Source organism: Anabrus simplex, chromosome 2 (assembly GCF_040414725.1).
Source record: "Anabrus simplex isolate iqAnaSimp1 chromosome 2, ASM4041472v1, whole genome shotgun sequence".
NCBI classification, from domain to species: Eukaryota; Metazoa; Arthropoda; class Insecta; order Orthoptera; family Tettigoniidae; genus Anabrus; species Anabrus simplex.
In genome coordinates this window covers 972,658,709-972,680,094 of record NC_090266.1, presented here as the reverse complement: position 1 = coordinate 972,680,094, position 21,386 = coordinate 972,658,709, and positions in this window count along the sequence as shown.

Here is a 21,386-nt window from a genome sequence, read left to right as displayed (position 1 = left end):
GCCGCAATCCTAAGCCACTCTTTAGGGCATTCAAAAGATGAATTTGAAGGCTGGTCGTTCTCTGCATTTACAACCTGTTTACTAGGGGCTAAGTCTCGGGAAGCTGGATTAGTCGGCTCAGCCGACGCCACTAGTCACTTTTTATTATTGGAATAGCTGGAATTTGCACCAGAAGTTGAGCAGGAGGGGGTGCTATTTGAGTTTGGGCAATTCTTGGCGATATGTGAGAAGGCCCCACACTTAAAACAGCCTTGTGATGACCCTACTCCATTCCTTGTCCCACTTGACTTGATCAGAGGACACTTATTCCGCAGATGTTCAGACGACCCGCAAGCATAACATTTACGGGGATTGACTGGTCGGCGAGGTGGAGGCCGAGTGTTACTAAAGGACGGCGGGGGTTCTTTCGCGACACGCAAAGAATCGGCATATCTAACTCCTTCCGCTGAGACGGCCAATGCTTCAAGTTCAGAGAAGGTTTGCGGACACGCCGCGAAACACAAATATGACCTGTAGGATGGCGAAATACCTTCTACAATAGCCTGCACAATCTGATCTTCAGGAAAGTGCAGAGCAAACACCCTAGTGTAGAATTTGATATCTTGAATGAAATCAGCCAAGTTTTCATCCAAGCGCTGTACACGGTAATAGTACTTCTGAATCAGGGAGGACCTGGCCCTAGCCGGGATGAAGTTAGCTAGCAAATGGGCATGGAAATCCTCAATAGATGATTGCTCGGCAATGGCTCTTACGATTTTATCAGAGAGAATACCAATAGCATACGGATAGATAATTTGCAAAATTTGACATGGCGAAAGAGAAAAAACCAGAGCATGATCCTGAAATTCCACTAGAAATCTTAAAAATGAAATTACATCACTGGTGGTGTTGACGGAAAACTTAGAGATACCTCTAAGCAACATTGCCAATGGATGAGGCAAGCTACTGAACCCAGGTGACATAGTCGTTAAAGGTTTCAATGGCAAAGAAGTTAATTCCGAGCGGATGTTACCCAATGACGCACGGCGTTCAGATTCGTTGTTCGATGGGGCAGAGATAGTTTGAGCAGCAACGGTTATCCTATTGACTTCTCCCTGAGGAGGCTCTTCATCACTACCTACGTTCACTGTGGCGGGTTGATCAGTTTTGGGAGGAACTTCGCCGGTTAGCAATTGAGTGACCTTATTAGACAATTCAGAAATAGTTTCAAGGAGCGTATTAGCGTCCTTCCTCTGAACGTCATTCACCTTTAGAGACAACAGATCATTAACTCTATTTGCAAAGTGATACAGCCTGCCTTGCACACGCTTAATTTGATTAGGAGACGGATCGTTTTCATCAAAAAAGCTGACTACAGATGCTAGCCCAGTAATATTCTCGACGATCGTGGAAAGAGAGTCATCAATTTCTTTCTCTCCCAAATTGGGGATGGAAATGGGCAAATCAAGGGACTCTCTAAGCTTGTTGGTGTCGATTGCAACCGTGCCTCCAGATTGCACATTTCTGATAGTTAACTCGTATATCAACTCCTCTTTGCGCAAATAGTTAAGGAGGAGAACATCGCGAGGGCCGGGCATGATGACAGAACAATTTTGAAAAACTCAAAAAATTCCAGCAACTGAGACAATTGTTAGAGTTCGAATCAAAGCAATGTTTAGCCGTCAAAAGGGGCTAAATTGAGACCCATTCAACCACGCTCTGCTACCACTTGTTACCGTGTTTTAGCGGTAGGTAGAGGCGTAAGAAGGTGCGGGCGTGAATGGGTTTCAAACTACGGAATCAAAGTTAATGTAAAATTAATTTAAAATTTAACTAGGTTATATTTTCTTTTCAAAAACCAAGCAATAACAGACATGGCAGGTACAATGTAGCAAAACAAGGGGAGATACAATATTTACAGGTTTTGGGCTTCACGCCCTGACTTCAGCGATCAGCTCAGTTTTACCACAAACACAAGTTTTAACAGAGGGGCAGAAAACCCCATTCATCCCTAGGAGCCCCTGGCTCCGAATTACACAGAAAAGCCTCCACGAGGCATATGACACTCCATTTTCAAAAGAGCGATCCGCTCTTAAAATTTAAGCCTCTCAAAGGCCACACCAAACTCTACCTTCAAGCTGTCCTCTAAGGACGTATTCACAGGGGTAAAATACCCAACCTACAGAGGTCTATTACATGAAAAGAAGGTTGATTACATGACCTCTAAAATAACAATTTGAGAGGAGGCGATCTTGCACTCCTAATACACTTTGTTTTTTTTAAAACCTAATCTGCCTCTGGGCCGCTAACGCAAGGGCTAATCCCATACTACAGAGGTGACTTAGAGAAGAACACTTTACATTACATAAACGAAGAATAGTTTGAGAAAATAAGTTCACCTCCAAACAAATGTGAGTGGGAGCTCGAGAGGGTTAGCACTCTCTATCCCAATATGTAGCTTTACAAGAAAAAGATGAAAAGAGTAATTACATTTTAGGAAAAGGTTACATGATGGAAATGCTTCGAACCCGCCGCGAGTGTTAAACTGCCGACCTAGCAAGAAAAGAAGTTATTAATAGGCCATTACCTGGTGTTGAACGGCTGAAGAAGAAAGAGGCGCTTCCCGCCTCCTGCTATGTACTTAATACACTGAAAGATGGAACAGAAGTGGCCCGGAGACCCCAAAATCAGCAGTTTATATCCTCTCGCGGAAGATTCTAGGCGTTAGGGGAAATAAAACACCCTCCCTCAAAGTTTTTATTGGCTAGGGAAAAGAAACCCCTACATAGAGGAAGAAGAAACACATTATTGGTGGAAAATTAATTAAAGAAATTCGGGATTGGCTAGATCCAAAATAAGGGGAAAAAGAGGGGTATACAGCCAACTTAAACCATGACAGAAAGAAATTTAACAAAGAACAAACTCTTGAAATAAAAATTTCTCCAACAAAATAGTTCTTTGATTTCGCACTAGGTTGCACTATTGTAATTCTTCAGTAGTGTCCTCTAGAAGAGAAAGTTCACACTTCTTACTTCAAGCGAAACAAAAACACATAAAAAATGACACAGTTCAAAAACTCAAAATTTTCCACGTGGTGACATCTTCTGAGAAAGTAGAGAATTAATAGAATAGATAAAGTTCAACCTTCCTCCAGAAGAGGAGTTTCAACTGGCGCAACTTTTAAATAAACGGTGTAGAGGTGTACCGCCCGGTACAGACCTCCCCCCCCCCAAAAGTTCCTCCCGGGGTGACACATGAAATCAGTTTGAAACAAAGTCCAAGTAATGATGTTGATACGAAGATAGATAGCAGAAGCATTTACAAGATTTCTTAATTCAGTTTGAAAATGTTGTTGTTGCAGGTGAATGAAAGTCTTTATGTTTGTAGAATTTGAATTTCTGAAGATAAACTTTTAATACTTAAAGGTGAAGAAAAATTTTGCAATGTCCACCAAATATTGTAGTTGAATTCCCAAGTGTAGTTATTGCTTATGGTGACTGTCCATGTAGTTGATGTAGATTGAGTCGAATGGCCGGACCGGCCGTTGCAGCTTGCGTCCAACGGAGGCCGCTCGGACCCCTCAAGTACCCTGAGATACCGCTCGCCCGCACTATGAGGGGAGCAGAGGTGTTGAAGTACGCCGCGCCCGCGGTGAACAGATACAGGCTGCGGGCATGTAGCAGGTCGTGCGCCGCACATCAGCCTTGGCCGGGAGGTGAGCTCCGGCTCGCCGTGCACATGTCGTCCTCGCTGGAGAGGAGGGGGCCCATCCCCCTCCCCAGTCGCTGCACGGCGCTGCGCGGCTGCGGGGGCGCTGAAACATTAAAGCTAGGCGGCAGAATTGTGTTGGACAATCATTTTCTTTGAGGGTACAGGCTTGTGGAGAGGTTGAGGGGCCAGCGGCGTGTAGATATCCATGGCATTTACTATTATGAAGCCACAGTGTAAGGTGGAGCAGGAGACGGGAGCGTGGTAATGGCCGTGGCAAGAACAGGATGGCAGTTTAACGGGTCGGGGCAGGTTTTACACAAGGCTTACATCTAAAACCAAAATATTACAGAAGGGGCAGAATGCCTTAAAAGTGAAACTCAAAAAAAAAAAAAAAAAATATATAACCTTCATATCCTTTCAAAATAATATGAAGCAAGTTAACACAGAAATTACACCGGTTTCACCTGGGACAGGTGAACTCTAAATATCCTCTCGGTGGCTGGATAACTTAGCAATAAGGTAACCGGCGTAAGAAAATCGAGAATGATACAAGGCCCATGAAATCTGGGGGCAAGCTTGCCCGCGGGAACAAAATTTTTGACCATAACCTGGTCACCTACCTTCAAGGTGGTGGGTCTCCGTCCACGATCATACCTTTCCCTAACCTTTTCATGAGATACTTTAAGATTAGCTTTAGCCTTCTTCCAAAGATCTTTAATGTTGTCCGGATCTATTGTCTCGGGCAGAATGTCATTCAGAGACCAGAGGTTAGAGAGCGGCGTGTTGGGAACGAACTTAAACATCAAAGAAGCTGGAGTAAATTTGTGAGATTCATGAACCGCCGAATTCAAAGCAAAAGCTAACCAATGCAGGGACGTGTCCCACCTAGAATGATCTTCATGATGATAGGCAATAAGTGCGGACCTGAGATTACGGTTAACCCGTTCAGCCAGAGATGGTTGAGGGTAATAAGCAGATGTAGTTACATGAGAGATGGACAAGTCAAAACAGAATTTACGAAACAGATTTGATGTAAAAGCTTTAGCATTATCAGATACAATGTATTGGCACGGACCAAAAGAAGCAAAAATAGAATTTAGGCAAGTAATGGTGGACTGAGCGGTAGCCAGCTTCGTCGGAAATAACCAGGAAAATCTTGTAAAACCATCTACACACACAAAGATGAACTTGTTGGCATTACCCTTTGACTGGGGGAAGGGTCCCACATAATCGATATACAGGCGTTCCATGGGGCGCGACGCTTGATGAGAAGACAAAAGGCCTACTTTAGTGGACATGGTGGGTTTACTGATCAAACAAGATTTACAAGCTTTTACAAGTTCCCGAATTTCACCGTCCATACCTTTCCATATGAACATTTCACGAATCTTTTCACGAGTTTTAAAGATTCCAAGATGCCCCCCCAATGGGGTCTCATGATAGTATTTGAAGATCATAGGTACAAGAACCGCTGGAACAACAACTTTCATCAACTTATCATGCCTCGAAGGGCAACATAGAACACCATTCCTTAGAACATAAGGGACAGCATGTTCCCCAGAAGAAAGGGTTTCCATTATCGGAGCCAGCGTCGGATCTTCACGTTGGTATTTCTCAATATCCCTAAAAAGCATGGGAGCATCTGTTAGGATGGCATTAACCTCAGATAGTATGGACTCGGAAGGTGATGAACTGTCGACAGGTTCATGGGTCTCGACGTCGTTAGAAAACATACGGCTGAGTCCATCAGCAACAACATTTTCAGTACCTCTGATATGTCGTACATCGAATTGGAAGGCAGAAATACGGATGGCCCAACGGGCTATACGACCTGTACGACGCGGCCTACCTAAGACCCAGCTTAAGGCTTGATTATCTGTCTCCAGATCGAATTTGACGTGTTCCAGATAGAGACGGAACTTTTCTAAGGCGAATAAGACTGCCAAACCTTCAAGCTCATATATGGAGTACTTTGCTTCTTGAGCTGACAATGTCCTAGACGCATAGGCGATGGGTCGCCTCCCTAGTTCAGTCTCTTGAAGAAGAACTGCAGCTACTGCTGACGACGATGCGTCGGTTTGGACGATGAATTTCTTCGAGAAATCAGGCATAGCAAGTACAGGGGCATTACAGAGAGCTAATTTCAGATCTTCAAAAGCGGCTTGTTGAGAAGGTCCCCACTCGAATTTGATGCCTTTCCTACGAAGAAGGTTTAAGGGCGCCGCTCTATTAGCAAAATTAGGAATGAACTTCCTGAAGAAATTCACCATGCCAATGAACCTGGCGATACCTTTAATGTCCTTGGGAGGTTTAAAATCACGGATGGCCTGTGTTCTAGAATGATCGACTGCTACACCATCAGGTGACACAATATGCCCTAGGAATGACATAGAGGGCTTAGCAAAGGCAACCTTGGACAACTTAACAGTTAACCCAGCCTTACGAAGGCGATTGAGAACTTCTCGCAAATGATCTAGATGTTCTTCAAAGGTTTCGGAAAATACGACGACATCATCCAAGTAGTGATATAAGTACTCAAATTTGATGTCGGAAAAGACCCTATCTAGTAGCCTAGTGAGCACAGCTGCCCCCGTGGGGAGCCCGAAAGGCACGCGGTTGTATTCATATAAATTCCAGTCCGTGGCAAACGCTGTAAGATGTTTAGACTCTTCGGCAAGGGGAATTTGATTATAGGCCTGATTCAAGTCCAAGATGGTGAAGAACTTGGCCTTACGAAACCATGAAAAGCAAGAATGAAGGTCGGGAAGGGGCACAGATTGCAACACCACCTTCCGATTGAGAGCCCTGTAATCAATGACAGGCCTGAAGCCTCCTTGGGGTTTCGGGACTAGAAAAATAGGCGAAGAATACGCTGACTTAGAGGGCCTAATAATACCATCTTTCAACATCTGATCGATGATTTCTTTCAGAGCCTTCATTTTAGGTGGAGATAGCCTATACGGTGGAAAACGGACAGGAATTGAATCCGTGACCTCAATTTTGTATTCAATAAGGTCAGTAACACCAAGAGTATCAGAGAACACCTCGGGAAACGACTGACACAATTTCCGAATACTATCAGCCTGCTCCTCAGGTAGATGTCTAAGGTCTAACAACATCTCATCCTGGGTAGGCGAAATAGATGAACATGATACAGAATTACACTTTAACAAGGGAATTCTACAATTGGACGCAAATTTGAATGTGCACGACCTACTCTGGAGATCGAGCACAAGACCAGTGTGAGAAATGAAGTCCGCTCCCAATATGATGGGGCAAGACAAACGCTTGGCCACAAACAATTTGATCTTCCATGTAAATTTAAAAACCCGAATTTTGACATGTAAGGAACCTAGAATTTCTAATGGAGATGAATTAGCCGAAACATATTTAACAGGAGATGAGTCATAGTCAGGGAGTTTACAAACAGATTTCAATTTAGAATACCAATCAGCCGAAATAATGGAACAAACACTGCCTGAATCTAAGAGAGCTGTTATAGGCTCGTTATTTAACTCAATCTTAAGAAAAGGAACAGGTGCGGGGGTATCCGCCGCAATCCTAAGCCACTCTTTAGGGCATTCAAAAGATGAATTTGAAGGCTGGTCGTTCTCTGCATTTACAACCTGTTTACTAGGGGCTAAGTCTCGGGAAGCTGGATTAGTCGGCTCAGCCGACGCCACTAGTCACTTTTTATTATTGGAATAGCTGGAATTTGCACCAGAAGTTGAGCAGGAGGGGGTGCTATTTGAGTTTGGGCAATTCTTGGCGATATGTGAGAAGGCCCCACACTTAAAACAGCCTTGTGATGACCCTACTCCATTCCTTGTCCCACTTGACTTGATCAGAGGACACTTATTCCGCAGATGTTCAGACGACCCGCAAGCATAACATTTACGGGGATTGACTGGTCGGCGAGGTGGAGGCCGAGTGTTACTAAAGGACGGCGGGGGTTCTTTCGCGACACGCAAAGAATCGGCATATCTAACTCCTTCCGCTGAGACGGCCAATGCTTCAAGTTCAGAGAAGGTTTGCGGACACGCCGCGAAACACAAATATGACCTGTAGGATGGCGAAATACCTTCTACAATAGCCTGCACAATCTGATCTTCAGGAAAGTGCAGAGCAAACACCCTAGTGTAGAATTTGATATCTTGAATGAAATCAGCCAAGTTTTCATCCAAGCGCTGTACACGGTAATAGTACTTCTGAATCAGGGAGGACCTGGCCCTAGCCGGGATGAAGTTAGCTAGCAAATGGGCATGGAAATCCTCAATAGATGATTGCTCGGCAATGGCTCTTACGATTTTATCAGAGAGAATACCAATAGCATACGGATAGATAATTTGCAAAATTTGACATGGCGAAAGAGAAAAAACCAGAGCATGATCCTGAAATTCCACTAGAAATCTTAAAAATGAAATTACATCACTGGTGGTGTTGACGGAAAACTTAGAGATACCTCTAAGCAACATTGCCAATGGATGAGGCAAGCTACTGAACCCAGGTGACATAGTCGTTAAAGGTTTCAATGGCAAAGAAGTTAATTCCGAGCGGATGTTACCCAATGACGCACGGCGTTCAGATTCGTTGTTCGATGGGGCAGAGATAGTTTGAGCAGCAACGGTTATCCTATTGACTTCTCCCTGAGGAGGCTCTTCATCACTACCTACGTTCACTGTGGCGGGTTGATCAGTTTTGGGAGGAACTTCGCCGGTTAGCAATTGAGTGACCTTATTAGACAATTCAGAAATAGTTTCAAGGAGCGTATTAGCGTCCTTCCTCTGAACGTCATTCACCTTTAGAGACAACAGATCATTAACTCTATTTGCAAAGTGATACAGCCTGCCTTGCACACGCTTAATTTGATTAGGAGACGGATCGTTTTCATCAAAAAAGCTGACTACAGATGCTAGCCCAGTAATATTCTCGACGATCGTGGAAAGAGAGTCATCAATTTCTTTCTCTCCCAAATTGGGGATGGAAATGGGCAAATCAAGGGACTCTCTAAGCTTGTTGGTGTCGATTGCAACCGTGCCTCCAGATTGCACATTTCTGATAGTTAACTCGTATATCAACTCCTCTTTGCGCAAATAGTTAAGGAGGAGAACATCGCGAGGGCCGGGCATGATGACAGAACAATTTTGAAAAACTCAAAAAATTCCAGCAACTGAGACAATTGTTAGAGTTCGAATCAAAGCAATGTTTAGCCGTCAAAAGGGGCTAAATTGAGACCCATTCAACCACGCTCTGCTACCACTTGTTACCGTGTTTTAGCGGTAGGTAGAGGCGTAAGAAGGTGCGGGCGTGAATGGGTTTCAAACTACGGAATCAAAGTTAATGTAAAATTAATTTAAAATTTAACTAGGTTATATTTTCTTTTCAAAAACCAAGCAATAACAGACATGGCAGGTACAATGTAGCAAAACAAGGGGAGATACAATATTTACAGGTTTTGGGCTTCACGCCCTGACTTCAGCGATCAGCTCAGTTTTACCACAAACACAAGTTTTAACAGAGGGGCAGAAAACCCCATTCATCCCTAGGAGCCCCTGGCTCCGAATTACACAGAAAAGCCTCCACGAGGCATATGACACTCCATTTTCAAAAGAGCGATCCGCTCTTAAAATTTAAGCCTCTCAAAGGCCACACCAAACTCTACCTTCAAGCTGTCCTCTAAGGACGTATTCACAGGGGTAAAATACCCAACCTACAGAGGTCTATTACATGAAAAGAAGGTTGATTACATGACCTCTAAAATAACAATTTGAGAGGAGGCGATCTTGCACTCCTAATACACTTTGTTTTTTTTAAAACCTAATCTGGCTCTGGGCCGCTAACGCAAGGGCTAATCCCATACTACAGAGGTGACTTAGAGAAGAACACTTTACATTACATAAACGAAGAATAGTTTGAGAAAATAAGTTCACCTCCAAACAAATGTGAGTGGGAGCTCGAGAGGGTTAGCACTCTCTATCCCAATATGTAGCTTTACAAGAAAAAGATGAAAAGAGTAATTACATTTTAGGAAAAGGTTACATGATGGAAATGCTTCGAACCCGCCGCGAGTGTTAAACTGCCGACCTAGCAAGAAAAGAAGTTATTAATAGGCCATTACCTGGTGTTGAACGGCTGAAGAAGAAAGAGGCGCTTCCCGCCTCCTGCTATGTACTTAATACACTGAAAGATGGAACAGAAGTGGCCCGGAGACCCCAAAATCAGCAGTTTATATCCTCTCGCGGAAGATTCTAGGCGTTAGGGGAAATAAAACACCCTCCCTCAAAGTTTTTATTGGCTAGGGAAAAGAAACCCCTACATAGAGGAAGAAGAAACACATTATTGGTGGAAAATTAATTAAAGAAATTCGGGATTGGCTAGATCCAAAATAAGGGGAAAAAGAGGGGTATACAGCCAACTTAAACCATGACAGAAAGAAATTTAACAAAGAACAAACTCTTGAAATAAAAATTTCTCCAACAAAATAGTTCTTTGATTTCGCACTAGGTTGCACTATTGTAATTCTTCAGTAGTGTCCTCTAGAAGAGAAAGTTCACACTTCTTACTTCAAGCGAAACAAAAACACATCAAAAATGACACAGTTCAAAAACTCAAAATTTTCCACGTGGTGACATCTTCTGAGAAAGTAGAGAATTAATAGAATAGATAAAGTTCAACCTTCCTCCAGAAGAGGAGTTTCAACTGGCGCAACTTTTAAATAAACGGTGTAGAGGTGTACCGCCCGGTACAATTATTATTATTATTATTATTATTATTATTATTATTATTATTAGTTAAAAATCTCAAATTTTTCATTTCAATTCCCAACATCATAATTATGTCCAAAATATAAACGAAATAAATTCTTCTTCTTCTTCCTCAAATATTTATTATGATTATTATTATTATTATTAATTTAAAAATTAATTTCGCTTGTTACACGGTAGTCCACTCTATATATGTTTAACGCATAGCCCCTTTTACAATTCCGATTTATTTTGGCACTAATCAATCCAGACATGATTTACTTGGAATATTATTATTATTAATATTCTTATGCTTTCGAGAATATTTTTATTCCCCATCTTTATAATTTAGTCACATACGTTCTCTCCCAAACAGAAATCACCAAGATCCGAATTCACATCGGTCGGGACATAATAGTGTTCGAACCCGCAACCTTATTTTCGTACTGTCGTTAATTCATGGAGACCATATGCTCCTAAGACAATTCTCAAATCCCATAACACCTCGCAGTTGGGCAAATACCTCCAATCTCTGCAAGTGTTAAATTATCCCTTCCTTTTCCATTTTGAAGTCCATTTATCCATCGGAACTCTTCAAAACATTTTCATTAATTAACCCTCGGTGTGTGGACTCTCTTCTGCTACTCATATCACCGGTATAGAAATACAACCTCTATGTAGGCCTTAAGATCCATCTATTTCTTCATCAACATCAGTACAGTTCACTTTTATTTCGGGCCGGATTTCTGTCCCACAAAACTCAAAATCTCAACTTTTGGCTCAAATCACTCTGGGCCTCAAACATAGCGTGACCATATTATCAAATTGCCTATCTCGTTTCTACCAAAATTATTTATGATTATTATGGAGTCCAAAAACGTTAAATCAACAATTAGTGTTAAAATCGGATTCAATGCCCAAATTAAATATTCATGCCACATATTATCTCCACATTTAAATTACTTTAATTTGCAATCATTCTATCCAACTAGGCCCGTGCCTTTATTCTCAAAGATTATTATTAAACACGCCTTTACACATTACCCAATATTAATGTAATACTTCGACACTTGTACCGATTATTATTTTGTCCACTGCCGAACTTCGCGATATTTACAAACAAATCAATGGACTTCATTCCGTCCCACAATAATTTAAATCACTTGGCAATCCTACCTCTGGATTATCTTAACAACATGCCTTAATATCTATAAAATTTCCGATAACGGAAAAACACTTTGGAAGCACTTCTAAATGAATATTAACATTACGTGAAACGTGCTCCATATTATATCAAACAACTCAAGCACTTGAATGAACCAATCAATCCTACTCTACTCTATTTAATAATCAAAATTATGATGAGTGCTTGATCTAATTATGTACATATTAATTTGTCCCTTTGTCTATCTATCTTTGAATTTATACGAGCCGGAAACGGCTCGTTTCACAATTAAGTTACATGATAAATTAATATGATTTCCTCCCCCTAACGATAGCAATCTACAAATATTTTAAAAGGTTACTCATCTCTGCCCTTGTAGTCTGCTAAAACCGGACAAGGAGCCTAGCCCCTCCGGTTTTTAGCACTGCATTCCACTGGTATTCATGTCAGCTTGAAGAATTAATCCTTGACCCCTTTCAACTTTACACATTTTGAATAAAAACAAATAAAATAACTGTTGCACTCTGGAATAATTTCCACTCTAAATTCTACTCACAAATTTTACACTCTCGGCCTTGTATCTAGCCCACTTAATGTAGATATACATTATTCATTCCTTTCCCGGACACTAGGAACATGGAATACCTCGGAATCCCCTTTACAACGGCCCGTGCGCGCACTTGAATTTCCCGTCTCTTAGTTGTGTAGCTGACCAGGTATCAATTATGATCGACTGTTTACTAGGTGAAATACATCGAACACTCGCAACCGTTCTCACGTAACGTGCTTCCTAATCTGTTGGTAGAATCTCACACTCCGTAAGTTATGCTTTACTGAGTCCTGTAACTGTTTGAAACACTTCATACTATTATACTGCTCAAGACTGTAATATGAGCTACATCACGTTATGAATCACTGTACTATGTAACAATATAATACTTCGAACCCTACTCCACGAGTAAGTACACACACGCACCCCTGGCGTAATCACGGCTCGAACAAAATATCAGAAGTTGTCACGCACCCCAGGCGTGGTATCCGCTCGAACGCTTTGTCAAAAGTAGTTGTCAGTCCTTGTCCACGACCTCATATTTATACTTGTATCCCCTCTCTTCCGAGTTCAGGGGAGGTTATCTTAGGACGCGCAGTCCCGATATCTTCATACGACAATTTGCGGTTCGGCCCATGGCTTAAATATGATATCCAATGATGTAATTATGTTCTCAAAGGCTCTATACCAATTCTCAACAATTATCGTTCGCTGGTAATGGATATATTTGCGAATTTAGCTGCCGTATCCCGGCTCGAGATTTCGCGCTCTTTTGTGGCGTCCCTGGCCGGTAGCCAATCAACGAATAGCGCCCATGAATTCTCAGAATTACACCATGCAATCTCCCGCAATCATTAACTTTTTATAAGTTTCATAATATAGTAAGACTCCAAAATTCCACCTTATTATAAATTAATAACTCACTTCCTTCTATCAATTTAATCCGCGGAGTTAGCCTCGCTAGTGCTTTTTACAATACGAAGTTGGCGTACCTGCGACTGGTCGATGAAATTTTCTATTGGTCCACATAAACCACGGGACCGGGAAGGCTCATATTTTTTTCTTCCAGTGCCAACCCCGCGTTCAACTCCCGTTAGTACATGGAGATACCCTGCCATCATTTCTCAGAAATTTGCACCCGGCTCTTTGCGCTGTTGCCACTACCTATTCTGCCCGGGGCTATGAAAACTTTGGCAACAAATTATCCTCTCTCTTTCCTCGTCGTCACAATTTCTGAGAATTCTAATTCTGCCGTTCATTGTGTTTGTTAATCTCAGTGGAGACAATAGTCTGTGCATGTTTCACCATACTATCTCGGCCTGGCCTGCTCTTACCGTATGTACAGTAAGATATTCTTTATTCTGAAAATGAAATATATATTCCTCAATAATTCATCATAATTGCATGACGCTTATCACACCCCCACCAGGGCGCAGTATCACCGAAGAGACTATTATATCCGAGCTCAAGACGGAGAACGTTCTGCTAGGAAGGCCTTCCATATCAGGAATGCAACGGGACCCACATTCATGGTACGGAATCTTCTACCAACACCTGAAGATGTGGACTGAAGACTAGGCAGCTGAGTCTCCATCCATCGACACCATCATAAAGTAGAACCATCTCGTGCTCCAACCCCAACAATCCATCATATGCAAGAACTGCCTCGTCTACAACCATCAATCAACCGCACATTACAAAGCTAGTAACCCAATATGTGGTCACTGCACTAAACAGCACTTCACGACCAAATGTCCTAACACACATTCCTCCCCAATTCCGGTGTAACAATTGCGGGGGAAATTGTCCAATGTATACTGCAAGACAAAAAATTTGAAACACTTAGAAGAAATGGTCGGATGTCAATATGCCTTCGTACACGTACACAATACCTGTGGATATGTAAATGATTAGAGTTGCAATTCTCAGTGATAGGTAGAAATGCCACCAGAGTGCATTAGTGTTGTTCGAATTTAGTGTCGTTTCCAGGCCTGGTAAGGTATACAGTATAAGAGGTGTGGACAGCGCCAGATGTTGAGTGATCACTGTAAAGGACACGGAAATGCCGCGTACTCGTGTGAGACAGCCGTTATCAGCACTTAACAGAGTTTGAAAGGGACGTCGTTTTGGGTCTCCGTGTGGCCGGCTGGTCAAATCGTGCAGTATCCGGATTTGTGTGGCATTCGGATGTGACAGTGGCCCGTTGTTGGACTGCATGGGAACGTGAAGGCAGGCATACTCGTCGTCAAGTTTTAGGTCGACGACGTCTGATCACCACAAGAGAGGATCGCCGTATTGTGCACTAAGCATATCGTAACAACTCCACATCTGCAGCTGTCATCCGAGAACTAGCAATGGAAAACCTGAAACATCCTGTCATTACACACCATTGGTCGGAGACTTGACTTGGGAATTACCATCCCATGCGTAGGTTGCTGTTGACACCAATAACACAAACGGCTGCGTTTTGAGTGGTGCCATGACCGGGAAGCATGGACTGTTGATGAAAGGCGTCGCATTGTTTTCAGCGATGAATTATGGTTCTGCACTACCCCGGGTGACCATCGCCTGCGAGTACGGTGGCGACCTGGAGAGAAGTCCTATTCTTCCAATGTTTTGGAGAGGCAAAGGGGTGTTACTTGTGGCGTCATGGTGTGGGGAGCCATCGGGTATGACTTCAGGTCACGGCTGGTAGTAACTGAGGGAACTCTGACGGCACAACAATACTTCACGGATATCCTGCGCCCTCATGTGTCACCTCTCTTGCGAAAGTATCACGACGCCATTTTTTAACAGAACAACGCTCGTCCACAGACGGCACATGTCTCTATGAACTGTCTGCGTGATGCTGAGGTACTCGCGCCGCCACCAAGATCCCAAGACCTGTCTCCGAGAGAACATGTGTAGGACCAACTCCGTCCCAGTGCCTTTTCGAATGTTATTAATGTTCTCCAAATCCTCCTTATCACCGAGCGAGTTGGCTACGTGGTTCAAGGCGTGCAGCTGTTGGCTTGCATTAGGGAGAGGGTGGGTTCGAGAGGGGGTCTCGCCAGCACTGAAGATGGCTTTCCGTAGTTTCCCATTTTCACACCAGGGAAGTGCAGTACCTTAGTTAAGGCCACGGTCGCTTCCTTCTCACTTACAGCCCTGTCTTATACCATCGTTACCATACGACCTCTCTGAGTTGCTGCGACGTAAAATAAATAGAAAAAAACTACTCCGTGTCAAATGTTATTCCTGCTATGTATGATGCCATCTACGTCATGAAGGATTTCATGAAAGTAAACACCATTCCCTGGCGTGGGCTTGGGAGGTCAGCGGTGGAAAAACGTCACCTGCCAGTCAATTCAAACATGCTTGATTTCACGGCCTGGACAGCTGCTGGCACGCTACTAATCGCTGGCGTCCATCTACAGGCAAACTCAACTGGCACGCCGACTGGCATCGTGTATGTTAAACATTATATTTTCCTGGAAATACCGTGAAATTCACAAGTAATATAAGCAACCTTAACTGAAGATTCTTAATTTACGTAACCATGGATGTGATTTTACCCTATTCTCATATCACTTAGGCACATACAGGTCATTAAGAGCAACGACATGACAAAACGATATGGCGTGCAAATGTTGGAGTGTCACTTGATTTCTGCTACGTACGACTTCCAGATATACAGCGCTTGACTTTCTTGACCGATTCCGCTGCCTCTCATAGCATACAGCTCCTTTGATGAGTGAGGCGTCCTTAGCTGGACGAGCCTGGAATCGAATCTGAGGCCTCCGAGTAAGAGACAGATACCCCTAAACACCAAACCCCAAATTCCATGGCGCAACAGCCCCGAAAGGCCATGGCCTACTAAGCGACCGCTTTTCAGCCCGAAGGCCTGCAGATTATGAGGTGGCGTGTTTTCAGCACGACGAATCTTCTCGGTCGTCATTCTTGGCTTCCAAGGCCGGGGCCGCTATCTCACCGTCGGATAGCTAATCAATTGTGATTACGTAGGCTGAGAGGACCTCGAACCAGCCCTCAGATCCAGGTAAAAATCTCTGTCCTTGCAGGAATCGAATCCGGGGCCTCTGTATAACAGCCAGGCACGCTACCCCTACAACGCGGGGCCGGCACCCCTGAACACACGAAATGGAAATATTGCAGTTTACAGTATGGTAGGTGATATTTCTTTCCCAGACTTTTTTCTCTCATTCTATTCAGTGAATGCCCGGCTTCTTGGCTGAATGATCAGCACAGTGGCGTGCGGTTCAGAGGGTCCCATGTTCGGCTGCCGTTCGGGCTGGGGATTTTTGTCCCGTCTGGTTAATTCCTCTGGCTCGGGGACTGGGTATTTATGTTCGTCTTAGTACACTCCTCTTCATACACACACAGTACATTACATTGCCAACCAACAGAGAGACACGAAACAGTGAATTCATCCCTCCACAGATGATTGCTGTCAGGTAGGGTATCCGACCTTAAAATTGGGCCAAATCTGTATTTAGTGTCGATCCCAAATAATTGGTAAAAAGCTAGGAATAATAATAAGATTATTTTCAATGTATAAACACGTCCACTAAGAGGCTGTCTCACAAAACAAACCACAACATAGTTGGAACGTGAACAATGGCAGTGATCACTGAGGCAGGCGAACAAATGAAAGCTTTTTCATAATGTGTTCTTCTCATTCTTCTTCCTGGCATTATCCCCAATTTCTTGTTGTTGGTAGTTGTGTGGATCTGGTCCAGTTTCACGACCAGATGTCCTTCCTGACGCCAACCCTATGTGAAAGGATGCAATCACTATGCCGTGTTTCTCTGCTTCTAGTAACGTGATGTGTTGTGTGCAGATGTGTATCGAGAAGAACACAAACACCCAGTCCCCGAGCCATAGGAGTTAGCGACACGCAGTTAAAATCCTGATCCGATCAGGAATCGAACCCGGGGTCCTCTGAACCGAAGGTCACTCTGCTGACCGTTCAAGCCAAGGAGCTGGACATTTTTCATTATGCACCGTAGTCTACAAACAGAACGGTGGAGTGACTGAAAGTGGCTCCTTACTACGGAATGTTTCACGTATTTCTTTTTGCCGAGCTGAGTGACTCAGACGGTTGAGGCGCTGGCCTTCTGATCTCAACTTGGCAGGTTCGATACAGTCCGGTGGTATTTGAAGGTGCTCAAATACGTCAGCCTCGTGTCGATAGATTTACTGGCACGTAAAAGAACTCTTGCGGGACTAAATTCCAGCATCTCGGCGTCTCCGAAAACCTTTAAAGCAGTTAGTGGGAAGTAAAGTGAATAATGTTATTATTATTGATTTGCGTTTTACCTGCTTGCTCATATTAGATTTTGGCAAGTGGCACCAATCATGTGTATAGGAGCCAAACAGTGTTCTCGCTGCTACAACCCAGACGCATATAGGAATACACTGCGATAATAAGTGATGTGGTGAGCGCGGTATGTTGACAAATGAAATGAAATGGCGTATGGCTTTTAGTGCCGGGAGTGTCCGAGGATATGTTCGGCTCGCCTGGTGCAGGTCTTTCTATTTGACGCCCGTAGGAGACCTGCGCGTCATGATGAGGATGAAATGATGATTAAGACGACACATACACCCAGCCCCCGTGCCAGAGAAATTAACCAATGATGGTTAAAATTCCCGACCTTGCCGGGAATCGAACCCGGGACCCCTGTGACCAAAGGCCAGCACGCTAACCATTTAGCCATGGAGCCGGGCGGTATGTTGACTATCGTGCCAAACACTAACAATGGAGTATGTGCGCTCGTGGCAACTGTGCTACCGTTTGCACGCTCTGGTGGCTCACAAAGGTTATGCTGAAAAAAAAAAAAAAAAATCACCTGTACGAGTGAAAGGTGACATATATTTAGTGGTTGTAAGCTCCCCTTGTCAAAGGGTCTGCCTTACAAAGGCTGTACCAGGCTAGCAATATCCACACGAAAATGAGAATTTACTGTTAGCTCGTTGACCTGCTCCTTTGCTCTCAGAATTAACTTGGTATCCAATTGATTTTGCAGAGTGACGGGGTATCAAACACACGTCCGTCCGGGTGAACCAATTACATTATGCAAAATTCGCCGTGCCGAATTGCGGAGATTCTGGAGCGCAGGCTGGTTTGTTTAGTATAAGTTGGTGACTGACTCTGTCCCATGTTATTTGAAGATGCTAAAATACGCCGGCCTCATGTCGGTAAATTCATTGCGGGACCAAACTTCCGGCTCCTCAGTGTCTCGCTAAACCGTAGAAGTAGTTTGTAAAATGAATATACAGATAAAATTCCACTTTCGACGAGTGTGCTAAGCTAATGATGGTAATTTCTGCAAACTTTAGGATTATCTTTTGGGAAAAACGATGCATTTATTTTTTCTCGAAAGGCTTCTCAGTGAAAGCCTCTCAGCAAAAATATATTCTACCAGTGTCTGAACAGGATTACTTGACGAAAATTGAAAAAAAAAACACTTTACCCGGTAAAAAAGTGAAATGGCGTAAGGCTTTTAGTGCCGGGAGTGTCCGAGGACATGTTCGGCTCGCCAAGTGCAGATCTTTTGATTTGATACCCGCAGGCGACCTCCACGTCGTGATGAGGATGAAATGGTGATGAAGACAGCACATACACCCAGCCCTCGTGTCAGCGAAATTAACCAAGGATGGTTAAAATTCCCGACCCTGCCGGGAATCGAACCCGCGACCCCTGTGACCAAAGGCCAGCATGCTAACCATTTAGTCATGAAGCCAGGCACTTCATCAGGTGATGAACTGCTATGTTGCAACGAATATGGAGAAGCAAAGTGAAGAGTGATGATGGTGGATTTGATGTTTTCTGGGCCAGAACAGTGGGATTAACCGCCTCACTATGCATTAAATAAATCAGTGAAGTTCAGGTCCCTTGACTTTTTTTAAGAAAGGTCGGCTTTATGTCACACCGACATACTGTACGGTAGATAGGTCTTATGGTGACGATGGCATAGGAAGTGGCTAGGATTGGGAAGGAAGTACCTTGTGTGAAAGTGAAAAACCATCGTCGGCGCTGCCGACAGTGTGGTTCGAACCCGCTGTCTCCCGAATGCAAGCTCACAGCTCCGTGCCCTTAACCGCAAAGCCAACTCGCTCGGTGTCCCTCCAAGTACAAAGGTAATAGTAGACTTGGGTCCTCGAGGTTGTAATCTAATTTATTATATATGAATAAATAACTGAAATAACTAAATAAAATAATTAAAATAACATAAATTAATAAATATAATTAATAGAAATGTCCGTAGTTTGGGCACCAGAGTTCACCAGAATGGATCCCTCAAATTTTAATAGAGCATGAAAATTCTCTCTCCTAGGGCGTGTACATAAAGCTGTGTCCTGGTACATCTGCTTCAGGCCTTCCCTCACCTTCTGAAAACGACTAAATAGGTAGGAACTGCACCTAGGTTCATCAATAACTCCGCTGATTCTAAAATAACTAACTATATTCTGAATAATATCCGTGCATGAGCTTCTCATCAGCACACTAAAATATACATAAAATACACTCACAAAATACTGCTGGAAGACAGTCAGACTGCTGCATGGCCAGATGGCCTGCAGATATTGGAGTACCACATTGTCTGTGTGACGACATAATCAGCCGTATTGCTTGACCTGTTCCACTGCCTCTCACATCACACAGCTCCTCAGTTGTGGTCGGGAGATAGTAGGTTCGAACCCCACTGTCGGCAGCCCTGAAAATGGTTTTCCGTGGTTTCCCATTTTCACACCAGGCAAATGCTGGGGCTGTACCTTAATTAAGGCCACGGCCGCTTCCTTCCCACTCCTAGCCCTTTTCTGTCCCATCGTCGCCGTAAGACCTATCCGTGTCGGTGCGACGTAAAACAACTAGCAAAAAAAAAGTTGTGTTCACTGATTCTAACACTTGGTTTAAAGATAATTTCACTTGTTGTTCCAGACCATAAATTACGGAAAGCCTGAAATACAGCACCCCATTACTCTCACCAACATATAAGACACCAAGCCACCACAAGCGATATAATACCCAGTGCGTAAGCACTCCACAGTTTGTAGGTCAGTACCACACATCACATTCCACAAAATTTCACGTGAACCACATTCCACAAAAGTGTTACGGCAAGTCTTCTCCATCTCATATGTACAAATAGACCTTATCTCCCCCTACTTTCACGTGATACGTCTAGATTGGTCCTGGCCTTCCAAACTCGAGTGGAAGATCCTCTTGCCATACCAAGACACAAGGTGGTATAGCTCTTTTCAAGAACAACCCAAATGGAGGTGAGCTGCGTGCACTCAATTGACCACATACCAGCCCTCCAATCAATATTACATCTCTGGAAGACCGGGAATCGAAATCGGACCTCCGAGTACGGTAGATAACAGCACTAACCGTTACACCGTGAGGTGCATAGTATATAGATATCGTATAAAGAAAGGGAACATTCATTAATAGTAGCGGGGTTGAGGGAAGATTCCCGAGGCCTCACAAACCTGATGTCATCACTGTCGGAAGAGAATAAAGTAAGCCGGATAGAGATGAAAGTGAGGTACATGTAAATAGAAGCTATGCTCTGCTCAGGAGGCTTCGCTATCCTCATCAGAGCCGACGCCCACGATTCGGAATAATACATTGATACCATTTTCTGGGGGTTCCAGTACTTCCTTGTCCGACTCGTTGGCTGAACGGTCAGCGTACTGGCCTTCGGTTCAGAGAGTCCCGGGTTCGATTCCCGGCCGGGTCGGGGATTTTAACCTTAATTGGTTAATTCCAATGGCCCGGAGGCTGGGTGTATGTGTTGTCTACATCATCCTCATCACGACGCGCAGGTCGCCTACAGGTGTCAAATAGAAAGACTTGCACCTGGCGAGCCGAACCCGTCCTGGGATATCCCGGCACTAAAAGCCATACGACATTTCATTTCAATACTTCCTTTATGGCCTGCAGATACTGGAGTGTTTATTCTGCATCCAGAGTTTGCACTTTGTTATTGCTTTAAAGTCCCAATAACTACATTTTGACGGTTTTCGGAGACACGAAGGTCCCGGTATTTTGTCCCGCTGTAGATTTTTTACGTGCCAGTAAATCTACCGACACGAGGCTGACATATTTGAACACATTCAAATACCACCGGAGTGAGCCAGGATCGAACCTGCCAATCTGGGGTCAGAATGCCAGCGCCTCAACCGTCTGAGCCACTCAGCCCGGCAAGTCCTTAGGTCTGTGCTATTTCTAGGC